This window comes from Canis lupus, chromosome 21 (genome assembly GCF_003254725.2).
Source record: "Canis lupus dingo isolate Sandy chromosome 21, ASM325472v2, whole genome shotgun sequence".
NCBI classification, from domain to species: domain Eukaryota; kingdom Metazoa; phylum Chordata; class Mammalia; order Carnivora; family Canidae; genus Canis; species Canis lupus.
Genome location: NC_064263.1, coordinates 15,709,327 through 15,725,939, shown reverse-complemented (window position 1 = coordinate 15,725,939; position 16,613 = coordinate 15,709,327). Strand labels below are relative to the sequence as shown.

General features: G+C 39.3%; 1 protein-coding gene across 32 annotated transcripts in view; it reads right to left on the bottom strand.

The window, feature by feature from the left end:
* The window catches only part of DLG2 (discs large MAGUK scaffold protein 2), a 1,976,108-nt gene that overhangs the window by 216,500 nt on the left and 1,742,995 nt on the right, over positions 1-16,613 (bottom strand). The window lies entirely within an intron of this gene.

The window sequence follows — 16,613 nt, the reverse complement described above, 5'->3', positions numbered from 1 at the left end:
AACCAGATGGAGCAGTAGCATTTTGAAACTAGTTCTGAAGCCCAGGGGACTCGCAGCATAAATAAATAAACAAATGAACAATTCAGCAATTGGTAAATCAGGCAGAATGAGTTTAACAATTGAGCTGGAAAAGTAGCTGAAAATCTATTCCCTGATGAAAGATCTGAATGTGACCCAAGGTCCCTCCACTGAACAGGTAACCACACTGACTTTTTTTCAGTAAACTGGGGACTGGAAAGAGAAGCAGTGGGGAGGCAGTTACGAACAGCTCCACAGAGCCACTCAGGGCCCTCTGGCCACTCTGTATTACCAATATGCTGATACATTATCCCACGGTTGCTATGAAATATTTGTTTGCCACCTATAAAAGCAAGGCATTTTCAAGTGTTGCTTTTCTTTAAATATATTCTCCTTCCTTTAAGTCTTACATAATTCAACTATCATCCCATGTGAAGCTTAATTTAAAGAAAACCATAAGTTGAGTTAATCACTGTGAAGGGTTATGGAAGTTATATTTATTCCAGAGAGTCAGCAGCTGTGTAATGGAGTGTCTATTATATGCCTGACCTACTGCCAGGTTCTGGGAACACAAATATCAATAAGACTTAGCCCCTGTCCTTAAGGAGTTCATGGCCTCCCAAGAGAGAAATGTATTCAGAAAGTAAGTGAAAGAAGTGTTATAGCCATTAGGGTAGAAGGGAGTACATGAGGTACACTAAACACATGAGGTGTTTAGTGATCAGCTCTAAAGAACAAGAGAGTGTGGGGTGGGGAGGGGAGAGGACAGAGATGGCAGTTCAGTAAAGGAACCCCCCGTCCATTTGTGTAGAAGATACTAGAAGCTGCCGTCCACCAAGAAGATGGGTTGAGATGGTCTGGGCAGAGAGAGCAGGAAGATTGGGAGCAGCCATGGTCAATGTCCCTGTAGACACTTGAATGCAGTTGGGAAATAGGCTCCTGGGGAGAGAAATGAGAGGCAGGCCTGGGTTCAGGAGGAGATCCTGCAGTGCCCTGTGGGTCAGGTGAAAGCATGGACTCTATCCCACACATGTTGGGAACATCTAACTGGCTTTAAACAACAGAGTAAGCAAGGTCTGATTTGTACTTTAGAAGATCACCGTGGCAACCATGTGGAGGCTGGGCTGGAGGTGTTGAGGCTGGCAGCAGGGAAGAGTCAGGAGGCAGGCGAGTGCAGCAGTCCAGGAGGGCCTGGTCTCAGCAGCCACAGTGGGGATGTAAACAAAGGGAAAGAGGGCAGATGGTAAGAAAATAGAAATTTGGGCGGGAACTAATGAATTCTGGGTTCTGGTTCCAGCTTAGGTATAATCCCTCCATGTGACCTTACACGAGTCCTTCCCTTTTTGGACCTTGTTTCCCAATTTATCAGGTGAGAGGGAGACATTTTACAGTTGTAGATGAGAAGGTACTTTATTTATGTATTTGGTTCCTATTATTCATTCCTTGGGTAAGTCAATGAGTTAGGGAAGGCACCCATTCCTTGATACATACTTTTGGGGGGTCTCACTATAAAGAAGCAAAATGGTAGTATCAGAAACTCAACAAAAGGAAAGACGAAACTTGAAGTCTGATTTGCTGATCATGCTTTAGATGCAGAATGTGCACCACAATGCAGATACAGACAAGATGGAAGTGGAAGTGACCAAGATGTGGTCTCTGCTCTCTGGGAGGGAAATGAAGCAGCCTGTGATTAATTCAGTTTAACAAATACTGACTAAATGCCTATGTGCAGAGTATTACATCCAACACAGTAAGGAAAAAAAGGAATAGAATGGGGTCCCTGACATGAAGGAGCTCACAGTTACAAATGGATGAAGTGATACTGCTCTTAGAGAGTTGCAAAGCACTGTGGGAGCCCAGAGATAGAGACTCTTATCAAATGTCCATCTTTGATCTTTGTCACAGCAAACAGATGTATGAATGCTCCTTTCTGTGATCCAAGACTACTAATAGTTACCTTTATGAAAGCAGATGAAGCAAGAAGTCATTCACTTTAAACAAAGAAGGCCTTTGATGAGGTCCTATTATCAGGTGTTCTATATAACAACAAGACATGCTCTTCACCCTCAAAGGAATCACAGTTCAATGTTCATAACATTTTGAATTGTGGGAGGAGAAATAAGAAAAAGTTGGGTTCTATTCTTTCTACTATGCAATCCAAAGTACCTTGAACAGCACCTAGCATATAGTAGGTGCTCAATAAAGTTCAATTAAGATGAACAATATCGCTTTTGTTACTACTGTTACCATTTGTTAAAGAAAGAAAATAAAGTTAGCTCTAAATAATAACACATACTTGACATTTAATTATCCAAAGAATTCACTCAAGAAAAATTACTTTTATGTGAGGAGTCACAAGTAATTAATCAACCACAGGCAACTGGCTTGTTGTAATACTAATTCAAAGAAGGTTTCTAAGTAGCAGGTCTATATCCCCAAAGTCTTGGGAAGCAAATGGCATCTAATTGGCTTTAAGAGGCTTAGATTGACCACACTTGGTTCTTTAAGCCAGGGTGAGTTCAGTTTTGGAAGCCCTCTTTAAGGGAAATAACTCCCAACCCCTTAAATAAAATAAATGGTTTCTAAATACCAGGCCAGAAAGGCCATAACTGGAAATGGTCTTGCTTAGAAAGATATGGAGTGTTATGAATTAGGGTTATGAAAAGAGAATTCCACCAGCAGCCTGCTGGGAAAAGGTGCTGACTTGACAAATGAGGTAACATATATAATAAACTTTGACAAAAATTAAAGGTTCTAACAATGCTAGTGGGATTAAAAAGGAAAAAAAAAACATGCATCACATTGTGATATTTTCTCCTCAACAGAGAGGCCCAGAGCTGATCCAGCTGGTAAGAATTACGACTCATAATTTAGAATCTTTGACTAGTAAGAAATGATTCTAAAGGACCAGCAATAGGCTTGGCTCATGGGCTCTGCACCCTGTTGTAGGTGTGAAGTGGCCACCATACTGCCTACCATTGGGGAGAAGAAGCCAGGGTAAAACGGCCATCTCATACAGGCGCTTTGGTCACAGGCTGGCTTTTGGTCAGAGGGTTGACATCTGGCCTCTGCTACTTCCTTAGCTGTACGACCCTGGACAAGTAACTTCACCACGGTTTATAGATCCCCATCTATAAATGAGAACAATAGTTCCTACCTCATAGTGTTGTTCTGGGGAGTACATGAGATAATACCTATAAACAGCTTAGTGCAGTGCCTAGCACAGAATAGGTAGGGTACCTATTAGCATTATAATTGGGAATACTGAAAGGGAACCTTTCTTTCCAAAACTGGCTAAAAAAACTTGTTTCAGATATTTCTGAGACCGAAACAAATATATGGATGACGGATTTGCAGAGATGGGAGTGGGTGTTTCAGTTTACTATAATTGTAATGTGCTGAAGAATGTGGCAGTCTTGGGCCAATCAAAAACCCTTTCTCATAGTAAGATTATTTTGTGAGTGAACCTGAACTACTTGTATAGAGTCTATGGGCTGTAATGTGCTATTTGGTAATGGGTCTCTCTTTTTTTTCTTTTAATATATTTTTTTATGAGTCTCTGCTGAATCCTATTTAATGATATAATACAAACAACTCTAGCCTGGAAGGACCTTGATTTGAATCTCACCTCAGTCACTTAATGGATATGTGAGCTCTGGTGAAACAAAAAGATTTCTGAGCCTCAGTTTCCATATCTATAAAATAGGAATAATAATTGTACTTACAGTACATCTGGTTTTAAAAGAATTACATGACATGATCATCATCATCTTAGCTGAGTTTTTGCTTTGTGCCAAGTTCTGGCAGCCTTTACTAAATTACCTCACCCTCACTACATCCTATGTTGCCTTCCAGAGGTGGTTGTAAAGTTAGGGTCTGTAGCCAAGAGCTCAGAACCAGACCAGGGATCAGTCAAACTGACAGGCAGAGAGCTGCTAAATGATGTCCAAAAATAGCAAAACCTCTGGCTGCTTTAGAGAGAGCTAGGTCATTGACAGGTGGACGGCAGGCTGCAGGTAGAGGTCCAGTAGGGCAGGGAAAGACTCGTGAATATACACAAACATCAGAAACTTTGGGACCTGCAGTCAAACCTCCAGTTTCCAAGGCTTATCACAAAGAACTACTTCCAACGATGTCTAGAGCAAACATCTAAAAGGTCACAATAAAGGCAGGCATGGACAGAGGGTTGGGACCCCAAGTATGTCAAATTGGTTTAAAAGGATAGAGAGAAGAAAACAAAGCACATCAAACTGCTCCACTCTGGGCCCTAACCATGAAGACTCAGAGCATAGCCTTAGAGAAGAAGTATGACAGGGAGCATCATGTAGGGCCACTGAACAGAGAGGGAGGGGCAGTGGGGCCTTGATTTGTCAGTTATCTTTAGATTTCTGTGACCTTGAGGTCAGAGGTCAGTGGTCCTTCTCTTGACTTTAAGAAACTTATTTAACTGCATGCCAAGGTTCCATCTTCAAAATTGGGATAATGACACTATGGCACAATTTACATTACTATGTATTTGTAAAAAAGAACGGAGAAGCTGCCTCTGTACTGGCATAGAAAGACACATAGATACACATAGAAAGACACATCAATAAGTAAAGAAAAGAAGTGCAGATCAGAGTGTATAGGATGCTGTCTCTGGTGTGGAACAAAGGGAATAAAAGAAAAAAAAAGTGTGTATATGTATATAGTTTGGTATATTTGCAAAGGAAACTCCAGAAAGGTGCTCAATAAATCTAAAAACTTAAAAACAAAAATGGTTGGCTGGGTGAGGTAGATGGGAAGTGGGGAGGAGAAAAACTTAATATCTTAGAAAAATCTAATATTTAAATTATTTTAAATAACATGAGGATAGCAATTAGAACAGACCTCATAAGGTTATTTTGAAGAGTAAACAGAATCATCTATTTAAAGAGCTTAGCATGGGGTCTAATACATGGCAAGCTATAAGTACACATTAGTGGGGATTATTATCTCTTCTTGAGAAAAAGAGTGGGCAGGAGTCCTTCCTTGGCCTCTGTTTGCTGCTCAGGGGCCCAAAGAGCTGGAGATGAATTGCAGGAGGCTGGCTGCTGGGATTCTCACTGAAGCTGAAGGAGCAAAAAGTTCATGATGACCTGATTTCCTCCTCAATTACCCAGCCCTGTTCTCAGAGATCCAGAGGAAAACTGTCCATCCAGAAACAAAGATGGAGCCTTCACCCAGGAACTCTAACATAGTTAGGCTAACAGGTATGAAAGTGGAGAACTGCATCTCTAACACGAACAAAATCTGTCCATGTCTCCAAGAGTTAGCAGTGATTTAAAGCACGCATGTCTCAGAACAAAACACAGGAAAAAGATAAACAGATGCCAATGAAATGTCACTTTCTTTCCCTGTGTTGCTAAAAAGGTTTTAATGTCCTAAAAGCATACACCTCGGTGGATGAGTTGGAAATGCCACAATGGGATGAGAGTAATAAAAATTTAAAAAATGGCTCTGAAGAGAACCCTTTTATGTAGTCACAAAATTAATAATCTATGTTTTTGCTCCATTGGCACTGAAAAAGAAGATTTAATAATCAGATACAAAAGGTAGGAAATTATAGTGAATCATGAGTATTCAGATATTGTAACCCAAACAATTGTTCTAGTATTGCCTGTTTTACTTAGTTGTTATGCTAAGTGGCTGACAAAATAAAGACTCTAATTCTTAGTTCTTTTGGATTAAAACACAGTGGAATACAGAAAAGTGCCATTTTAGGCACTTGTTTGGGGAAATAGCACACAACGGGATGTAGGTTTTATAAAAGGAGCAAGCAGGCAGGGGTCCAGGAGATGGTGATGAGGCACCCCTTGTGTAGCTGCCATATTGTTAGCTATGGTGGCTCAGAAAGTAGACAGATTTGAGCACAACTTCTGTTTCCATCCATCATTAGTTGAGTAGCTTCAGGCAAGTTACTTAGCCTTGCTGAACTTTAACCCACCTTGTTGGGATATTGTGGGGATCAAAAGAGATAATGTATTTCAGATGCTTAGCATAGTGCCTGGGATATAGTAGATGTTCAGTAAATTTTAGCCCTTATCATTAACTATCTTTTCATTCATTCAGCTATTCACTAAACTATCATTGATTAGGGACCATTTCAGGTCAAGCTGTGGGCTGGGCAAAGGAAACCCAAGAATAAGACACAGTCCTGGTACACAGGAAGTTCTCAACCCAGCAGGGCAGATGGACAAAAGAAAGCAGCATGGCACTGGGTATATTATGATAGAAGATGGTCCCAGGAACACTGGAGCATAAAGAAGGAGTAAGGATGAGGAAGGGGCTTCATGGAGAAGGTGATGCCCAGTGCAAGGCTTAGAACAGGTGTACATACAAGGTGTTTAGGGCAAAAACAACAAGAGGGCATCGACACTGGTAAGGAAGGGTGAGAAGAATGGTGTGAACAGGTCCAGGGAATAAGCCAGCCTGAGAGGTAAGGCCAGAGAGAGCCAGGAGGTTCATCACCTTCACATAGGGCTGAATATACAAAAAAGTTTCTGTACTTTGGTGTGTTTGACAACTCAACTTCTAATTAAAGAACCTGAGAGATAGTCAGCAATGCCCTGCTGGGGGACCGCCTTCAGAATGCTCCATATTATTATGGTGGAAAGATAATTTTGGATTACCTTTGCCAGCCTTAGAAGATACCTGCTGAAAGAGTATCAAGCCTGATCTTGCTAGGAACTTATCCTTCTTTGCAAATTCAATGTTGGCTTAGGATAAAGGACATGTCAGCAAATTTGCTCCACTTCCCCACTTCTCTTTTGCTTATAAATATTCTCTTAAACAGGAAGGTACTAAGGTACTACCGTTTCTCTTAGTACAAAAGGATTAACAGTGTCAGTATTGGTTAAAAAATTTTTTTTAAAAAGAGGAAGATGTAGGGGCACCAGGGTGGCTCAGTCTATTGAGCATCCAACTCTCAGTTTTGGATCAGGTCATGGTCTCAGGGTCATGAGATCAAGCCCCATGTCAGGCTCTGCACTTAGTGCAGTCTGCTTGGGATTCTCTCCTTCCCTCTCCCTCTCCCTCTGCATCCCCCCACCCTCAAATAAGATAAATAAAATCTTTTAAAAAAAAAGAAGATAAAAACTGGGGGAGGGTGGGTAGTCCAGACATAAACAGTTTCAAATATCTTCTGCAATTTAACAATGGTGGGTATTTTTTTTTCCCTTTGTGAATCTTCATTTCTTTATCTGTAAAGAGACAGAATTTTAACCTATCTCATGGACTAGAATAATTAATGCCAAGTATCTACTACCAAGCCACAAAGGTGGCCATCATTACTGCCCATTAAAGTAGGGGATTTGGACATTTGGACAGCAGCCTTGGAAGAGAGAATTCTGAGTCTGTTAGGGCAGAAAGATGCCAGGAGGTGGAGGAAGCCAGGTCAACTTGCACTTCCAAATTGTGCCATGATCTGGCTGGGCTGGACCTAGTGAAAGCTCTAATTCCTGTAGGTTGAACTGAGGTGGAGGCACTGATATTTCCCTCTCTCCTCAGTACACTGAAAGCTTCCCTTGACTAGGCTGAGCTTCGGGAACCAATAAAGGTTAACCAAAGCAATTCCTTTCACAAAACTTCAAAGCTACTTCAGGTCTGCCGAGCTGAAGCAGAAAGAAGAGTTAACATGAGACCTGCTAAATCCAAGCAATTTTTCTGTAGTCCGTACAAACAAACATACTTAAGTCAGCTCATAGACAGCAAATGCACTCTGTTAGGAGTTGCAGTTCTTCCTAAATGCCCTATAAATAATAATATGATGCCTCAATCCAGCCCCCGTGGGGAAAACATGTTATCCTCTATGGTACATTTGTGCTATTCAGGCATTTCATAGTCAGGACTAAACTCTCATATAGCCCTGGGAAAACCACATGCTCTTGCTTTTTAATCTGGCATCTTGAACTGGTGAAAACTCATTACCTCCTTAAGCTACACATGTGTTTGTAATGGACTCACTTATGATGGTATAAAAAGAGAATCTTTTAATGTATTACAGAAATCCCATAATCTGGATCCTGTAAACCCACTGTTGAAAAAATTAGTGATCAAGAAACAAAATGGTACTTTGTTAACCTAAGTACATATAATATTTACTGCCAGACACTAATGGAATAATACACATGAAATCCTCAGCAAAAATAAATAAATAAATAAAAATAAAAATTACATATCAAATAATCTTGTCTTTTCCACACCAACTATCTTGAAAAGCTTTGGTTTTAAAGAGTTATAAAAGCTATAGTATCATCCAACATAAATGAACCTAATGCTCACCATAACAATATTACTTACAGTAGTGAAAAAAATAAAAACAACCTAAAACTTTAATAATGACAAACTGACTAAACCAATAGTGTCACATTCCCATAAAGGAATCCTAGATCTCTTTAAAATTTACTTTTACAAAAGAAAAGAAAAACCAGTAATGACATGAAAAAATGCCCCCAAACATTATTAAATGAAAAGGATGATTACTACTAAACATAGTATGACTCCAATTTCATAGAATCGAAAAAAAAGTTGTAAAGCTCTACAACAATATCAATAGGTATCATTTGCTGATTATTTTCTTTATTTTTTCTAATTAGAAAATAATCTTTTAAAATACTTATTTTTCTAAGTAAAACTCTGGTAGACAACGAAGATGTGCAGAATAATGCAGTTGAAAGCGTGAAAAATTTGCCAGCATCAACAATAATGTTTGTTATATATATTATATAACATTACTAAACACTGATCTAGAATGTAACTGAAGTAAACTAGGAGAGGAAGGTTTACATAGAATTTAGTCCGCCCTATATATTTCATGCACACTAATAGGACTAAAATAAAATAGGCCAAAATGTCAAATAGTGTCGCCTTTGGCTAGTGGAAATTATGAATCGTTTCTTTTATTCTTTCTTTCCTTTTTTAAAAAACATGCTTCTGTATATCCCAAAGCTTTTTGTGTGTATATGTTAAGATTTTATTTATTCATTTGAGAGAGGGAGAGCATGATCAGGAAGGAGGGGAAGAAGGAGAAGGAGAAGCAGTCTCCTCACTGAGCAGGAAGCCCCATGTGGGACTCAATCCCAGGACCCTGGGATCACGACCTGAGGTAAAGGCAGATCCTTAACTGACTGAGCCACCCAGATGTTCTGTATATCCCAAAGTTTTAACAGTATACATGTAATGCCATTATAATCAGAAAACATTATTTTTTATTTTTTTTAGAAAACGATATTTTTTTAAAAAAATATGACTCAGCAGAAAGTCATATTATTATTAAAATTCTGTCTCATATGGTCTGCCTGAGGTCATCAATAAATGGTAGATTGAAGACGATCTGAGGGACCAGCTATGGAGCCCATTAAAGACACTCAAATATTGTCATACAGACTAAATTTCTAACCCTCTGATTCCAAATCTACTTTATTTTCCATACTGCTAACATTTAAAAACATTATGTAAATCTACGAAAATTCATATACCAATTAAATAAGGTAGAAACATTCACAGTTCCTACTTACTTCTATGATAATTTTTTAATGTACATGATTAAAAGACCTTACAGAACCCCTGCCAATGAATTTTCTTTGTGGAAAAAAAAACCCCACATAGAATCAAAAGCATACAAAGCCTTATTTTATGTGGAAAACTTGATCTAAAGTTTGGAAGGCAAAGGAAAGTAGATTTGCAGTCATTATAGAAACCAACAAAAATTTTGTCATGTAAAAATTCATTCAACAATCTTTATTAAGTTCTTATTCTATGTCAGGCAATTTTCTAGTTGCTAGGGATATAGAGGTGTCTGCAAATGGGAATGGACATAATACATTCCTTTCACAGGATATATTAAAGCAGTAGCTGGCTGACCACTTGGCAAAGATGTTATAGGGGAGATCCAAATATGTGATGTGGCAATGACCCATTTCTTAGTCTGGAAAACTCCCATACTCCCTCCCCATCTCATTCCTTCTCCATGCCCACTTCCACAATCCCCTAGGAAGCAGATCCAGATGCAAAGGCTTGCATGTGGCAGCTCATTGTGAGTAGTAATCTTAGCAAGAGGAGTGGAGAACCAGGGAGAATGCACAGGAAAGGAGGGAAAGGCAATGCAAACATGTCACTGGGCTGTTGGGCACTTTTGTGGGCAACTTGGATTCAATTCCTCCAGGACCTTCTCAGGAGCACCTGTAACATAATTCAGAACTCTCTCTAAAGGATGAGGGGAACTTCTATGCACCAATTCTGTCCCACCTTTGGACCATGAACTATCAAAAGTTGCCACAGGAGGTATCAATATCCTTGAACTTCCAGTTTTGAGCATGCCAGAGTGGTGAGTGGACTTCTAGGCAGAAAGAAGAGACAGTGTGGCCACTGAGGCAAAGTGGTGTCAGGTTACACCTGCTTAGAACTGGTTGCTGCATCAATATCCTTAGTTAATTTACCAGAAAAGATAAAAGACTGAGCATAGAGATGGCACCACCTATAAGGTTCTTCTAGGTGACATGAGGACATGATAATACAATAGTAATTAACATTTAATGAGCATGTATAGATACTGTGAATACATTTTATCATTTTTTTTAATTTTTTAAATTTATTTATGATAGTCACAGAGAAAGAGAGAGAGAGAGAGAAGAGAGAGAGAGAGAGGCAGAGACACAGGCAGAGGGAGAAGCAGGCTCCATGCACCGGGAGCCCGATGTGGGACTCGATCCTGGGTCTCCAGGATCGCGCCCTGGGCCAAAGGCAGGCGCCAAACTGCTGCACCACCCAGGGATCCCCATTTTATCATTTAATCCCCAAAAGATTCTCCGCAAAGTAGATTACACTTTCACCTGCTTTTTAAATACAAGGAAACAGGCTTGGAGAAGCTAAGTGGTCTGCCTGAGGTCATCAATAAATGGTAGATTGAAGACAATCTGAGGGACCAGCTATGGAGCCCAAGCATAATACTGCCTCTCTCAGTGCCCAGGTACATTCAAGCGTCTCCAGAATGGGAAAGTGGAAGTAGGGATCAGTTGCTCTTCAGAGTTCCTGTTTCTATATCTGTCTCTGACCGGAGTGGGAGTTCCCTGAGGGTTGAGATTGTGCCGATGCCATGCTTTATGCTTTATCTCCAGTACTTAGCAGTGTATGAAATTTAACAAAGCACAATGCTTGTTGAGCCTAGTTGAGTGTCTCTTCCTCACAGGGAGCTAGGGCCTCTTGAGAGTAGAAATTGTTTCTTATTCATTTTTATATCTCGGCACATGTTTGTTGGTCCTGAAAGGATGGAAGCTTCCAGAAGGCAGAACACATCATGGCTAGGAATGTGGACTTTCTGTCAAATTGGCCTAGGTTAGAGCCATACCTTTGATATTTACTAGTTATACAATCTTGAACAAACTAATCAATGATCTTTCTTGGCCACAGTTTCTTCATTTGTAAAAAGGCAGATGCTAACTGTATTTACATTATATAGTTGTGAAGATTACATGAGATACATGCAAAAGCATTTATCATTAGAGCCTGGGACATGGCAAGCATGAAATAAATATTGGCTACGATTATCATTATTGGAAATTCTACACTGTTAGTATTTGCACTGTATTTGGATTTCCTAAACTAGATCCAAGGACCTTTGGAATGTCCACTGTAGCACATCTGGGAAAAGCTCTAGAACACAAAGTATCTCATGGAGGGCCAGTACCTGGCATTTAGCTGTTGCTTAACAAATATTCACTGAATGTTAAATAAGACAGTGAGCCACATTTATTTTTGTTAAGAATCATCAGTAAATGCATTATAGGTTGTTAACTAACATCTAACAGGGAGAAAGTATCAGCGTCCCAAGTTTTGGCTATAAACAAAGAGGAGAAACATCTATATAACCTATGGAAGGTGTGAAGACATAAAAGAAGGCCAGAAATCTGGGATGCATTTTCAAGACAGTAGGATCACATTTTTTTCTAATATTTGGACTTACATATTTCCCCCAAATTAAATATCACTTGCATTATGTAGTCAAAAATTGCTCACTTTGCAATATTTCCTGTCTTGTTTTTTTATTATAGAATGATATATTTTCTTAAAGTACTTGCTTAGTTAATAGTAGTTAATAATAATTTGAGCTTAGGTTCTGAAGACTTTGGGATCTATTTTAGTCATATTATTTGAAGAGGTATGAAACCCAGATTCTGAGTGAGAAATTGGGTGACTGAAAGCCAATGTTCAAGATGATGTGAGTACTCTCTTTGGGTCATGACAGAAAGATCTAATTTACATTCCAGTCTTCCACATATTATTTGAATGGCCTGGACAAATTATTTCAGTCTCTGAATCTGTTTTTCATAGTTTCTAATATGAGGTTACTGGTGCCCATTTGCCCAGCTTCACTGGAAGATTTATTGGAAGGACATATGTAGTGTGCCTAGGGCACGGCATATATTCACTCATTGCTGGTTCCCTTCCTCTCTTAAAGGTAAGACATAAGCATAAGCCCTGGGGTAGCTATCAGTAATGTTCGTTATCTTAGGCCCTCCTCTCAATCTAGGTCATGGAATCCTTCCTCAAGAAAGTGTCTTCTTGAGAGGAGAAAAAAAAAAAAAAAAAACAACCCCAAATTAGAAATGCACATGGCCAAATTTTGCAAAATAATAATAATTTTTTTTTAACAAAATTGCTCATTAAGTAAGATACCACACTAAGGTTCAGCTCAACCTCAGCATGCTTGCTGGCTGGCTAATCTGAGCAGACCTTTAAATCACACCGGCTGGAAGATGAACACAGTGTTTCATTCGGCATCATTACAATTACCACCCTGGTGCTGGTAATGCTCTTTAGACTGCCCATGATGTTTGGTGGCTGCATTGCAAGTCAGGAGTTTAATTTAGCTTTCTGAGCATCTGCAGGCTTTGCTTTCGACAGGAAACTGCAGGTTATATAACTATCTTGGCTTCTGCTTCAGAAGGTGAACCTTGACTCTCTAAATTAACTGTCGATACAGACCCTCAAGAGTAGAGCTTGTTGAAAGTGATTTCCCCCAAAATCATCTGGAAGGTAACGAGATAGCTCTTGACCTCTCTAGACACCTGGCAGAAGAAACAGGAGAAAGTTATATGCATAACTAGGTAGATTTCAAAAGAAGAGATTTGGTAAAAAGTATCTGGGTAGGATTTCTTTTTTCATTTTACCCTATTGCTGTCCACCCTCCACTGGATTGGTCTATTCCTCCTTACCAATCGTTATTCTGTGGGCATTTTGCCAAGAGTTTTTACAGAAGGGTTTTAAACAAAGGGAAATGCAACATGATAAAAATGGGACTCCTGGGAGCACATGAAAGCGAATGAGAGAGGCATATAAAGTGTATAGAGTGTCCTGAACTGGCCCAACACATGCTAAATTAAGCTTGATTAACACCTAATCCCAGCCCACAAGGTACTTTTTGTCTACTCAAGAGGAATACCCATAAGGCAGATAATTTCAGTATAAATATGCCAAATGTTAAGATGGATGATTTTTAGGAATGCAGAGAAGAGTACTGGAAAGAGCAAGGGGTGATTAGAGACTAATTAACAATATGCAGTTCATAACACATGTACCTATATGCAGAAATGGGTGATAAAATCAAAGCTTGTAATTGGTACATCATGCAGTTAGTGTAATCCAAGGCTTATTAGCCTTATATCTAAATTTTCTAACTTCAAGTTCTATGTGTTTTTCTAGCAGTGACTGGATACTGAGGGCATGTGGAATGGATTCATGTCCACATGCTGTTGAAATAAAAAGAAAATTTAAGGGGCTGAGGGAAGGGAATGGGGGAATTCGTTTTTAGCAGATATAGAATTTCTGTGTTGCAAGATAAAAATTTGTGGAGATCTGTTATACAACAATATGAACCTACTTAACATTACGAAATTGTACACTTAAATGTGGTTAAAATGTAATGTTATATGTTTTGCTACAGTAAAAGGACTAAAATATAATATTATATTAATAAACCGTTAAAGGTAAGCCAGTAACTGTTACTGACAATATAATGAACATAACTAATGTGTATAGAGCACTAACCATGCTAGGGTAAATGTTAGACATTTAACACAGACTATCTCTTTTTTTTTTTTTTTTACCAGCCCCTTTTGACAAATGGGAAACCTAAGGCTTAGACTAGGTAAGAAGCCTAACATCCCCACAGCCAGAGGGTGAGTGGACCTGGGTGTAAAACCATGGCCTCAAGGTATCACCTGGACACTCACACACCTGTTGAAACTGTACAATGAAACTAGGTGATTCAAAATAGATACACATTCTTTCTTGCCTCATGCACACATGAAGAATTAGATAAAGAAGATGACAAGTCCTCAAAGGTCAAAATGAAGTGCCTGATAAATTGTTTAAAGGGAAGATCACAGGGATCCCTGGGTGGCGCAGCGGTTTGGCGCCTGCCTTTGGCCCAGGGCGTGATCCTGGGGACCCGGGATCGAATCCCATATCGGGCTCCCGGTGCATGGAGCCTGCTTCTCCCTCTGCCTGTGTCTCTGCCTCTCTCTCTCTCTGTCTCTCTCTGTGTGACTATCACAAATAAATAAAAATTAAATAAATAAATTAAAAAAAATAAAGGGAAGATCACATGGGTCAGGGTCTGTAAATTCTGTAACCACTCTGGTCAATGGAGGCTCTACACTGCTGAGGATTAATTGGATACCTAGCCTCCCACTGTTATTCCTCATTTAGACGCCTCTGTGAAATCATTAGCTGCATAAAGAGGTCTTTCTAGGTAACGAGATGACGTCTGTCTGTGACTTGACGTCAAGTGAGTCACTTCACTCTCGTCCTGGAGCAGGCACCTCAGTGTAGATCAAGTTCACTCTGTGGGAGCCCTGCAAGTTTCCTGGTGAATTTTATATTTATTCTGAGGTAACTGCATTTGACACCCTAGGCTGACTAATAGCTATGTATGACCAAGCTACGTATCAGGCTAGCCAGCTTTTGTAGTTGTGAAGAAAGTCATAAACACAGAAATGTAATTGGACACTAGGAAGAAGGTCACTGTGCAAATCCCATGTCCAGACTTCAGCCAGAGAGGGTAGACCAAGAGTCTGGATGCTTCTATCACCTGCCTTTGTATTTGGGTTGACCATACTGCTAATCAAAGTATACATAGATGAGCATGTTGGAAACACAGAGAAGCTCAAGCTCCATCCCAGGGCTACTAAATCAGAATCTGCACCTGGACAGGATCCGCAGGCGTCATGTGCACCCTGATATAGAATGTATGCATTCTTATTTTTAGATCTTAGTGTTTACTAAATATGTTTAATGCTAGTTAAATTGCCATGTATAAAGGAAACAATAATTGAATATTCTAGGCAAGATTATTATACAATTTACTTAATGCTTTCACAGTTTTTCTGCTTTAATCCTTTTAACAATCTTTAAGATATTGCCTGTCTTCTTAATGATAAAGAAATTGTCCAAAGAAGGCAACAAAATCACATCTCCAGGGTAAGATTTGAATTAATAAGGTATTCCAGCTCTAGATCTTCAAGTTTTCGGAAGTCACGCCACCACACTAGAGGAATTCAGAAGGTCACTTAAACTTGGAGCAGTCAGAAAAAGTTGGACTAGAAAAGATTAGAAAAATGGGTGAGGTTTGCAAAAAAAAAAAAAAAAAAAAAAAGAGGGATTTCTAGAGTAAACAATAGGCACAGGAGCACTTGGGGACTGGCATGTGAAAGTATTTTTCAGGGGAAGGTTAATGGAAATATTTAAATGTGGGGTTCATGTCCCCACAGGAGCAACAAGAAGAAAAAAATGAAATGATGATTAAAACCAGATCATGGAAGGCCTTGAAATCTAGGCCAAAGGGTGTGGTTATCTGGTAAGTTGGTGTAAGGAATGTATTTTCAGAAGATAAATTATTCCGGTTTAATTCATTAAGTTTTTACTGGAGATTTTAATACACAATGGTAAATATGCTTTAAAAATAAGAGATGGACAAACTCCAAGAAACACTTTAGAAAACTCTTTCTACACTACTGCGGCAATTGCATCTTCTGTAATTCTGCACCTGCTTCATCAACTGCTGGCTGAAATCACTGTTTTCTGACAGGGGCACACAGTATTTGCCAGAGCACTTGAAAATGTGCAAGGATGAAGAGAGCATTAGCTAGGAACACAGATGTCTTTAAACTTGAGCATTGGGTTGATGATTCATCTCCAGAGGATCAAAGAGTGTGGGGTAAGTAAAGTTGCCAGAGTGGACCGGGAAATGTAGTGTTAGGTCAAACATACGCGAGTAGGAAGTGTTTCTCTACTGAGGACCACTTATACAGAGCAACTTGATTCCTAAGTAATTAAACAAAACATAAATACTTGGTTGCTCTTTAAAATTAAGAACAGGAAACACCAATGTAATTGTACACAGTTAAACTAAACACTAAAAATACTTTTAAAAAATCAGGTTAATAAAATGTGAAGATTAAGAAAAAGGAGAAATAAGAAAACTGAGGAAGAAAAGAAGGGACCAAAATGGAGGCAGATGTAAGGAAATAGGGAGAAAAGAAGATAAGGAAGGGGTAATAGGAAAGGAAGGCATGATG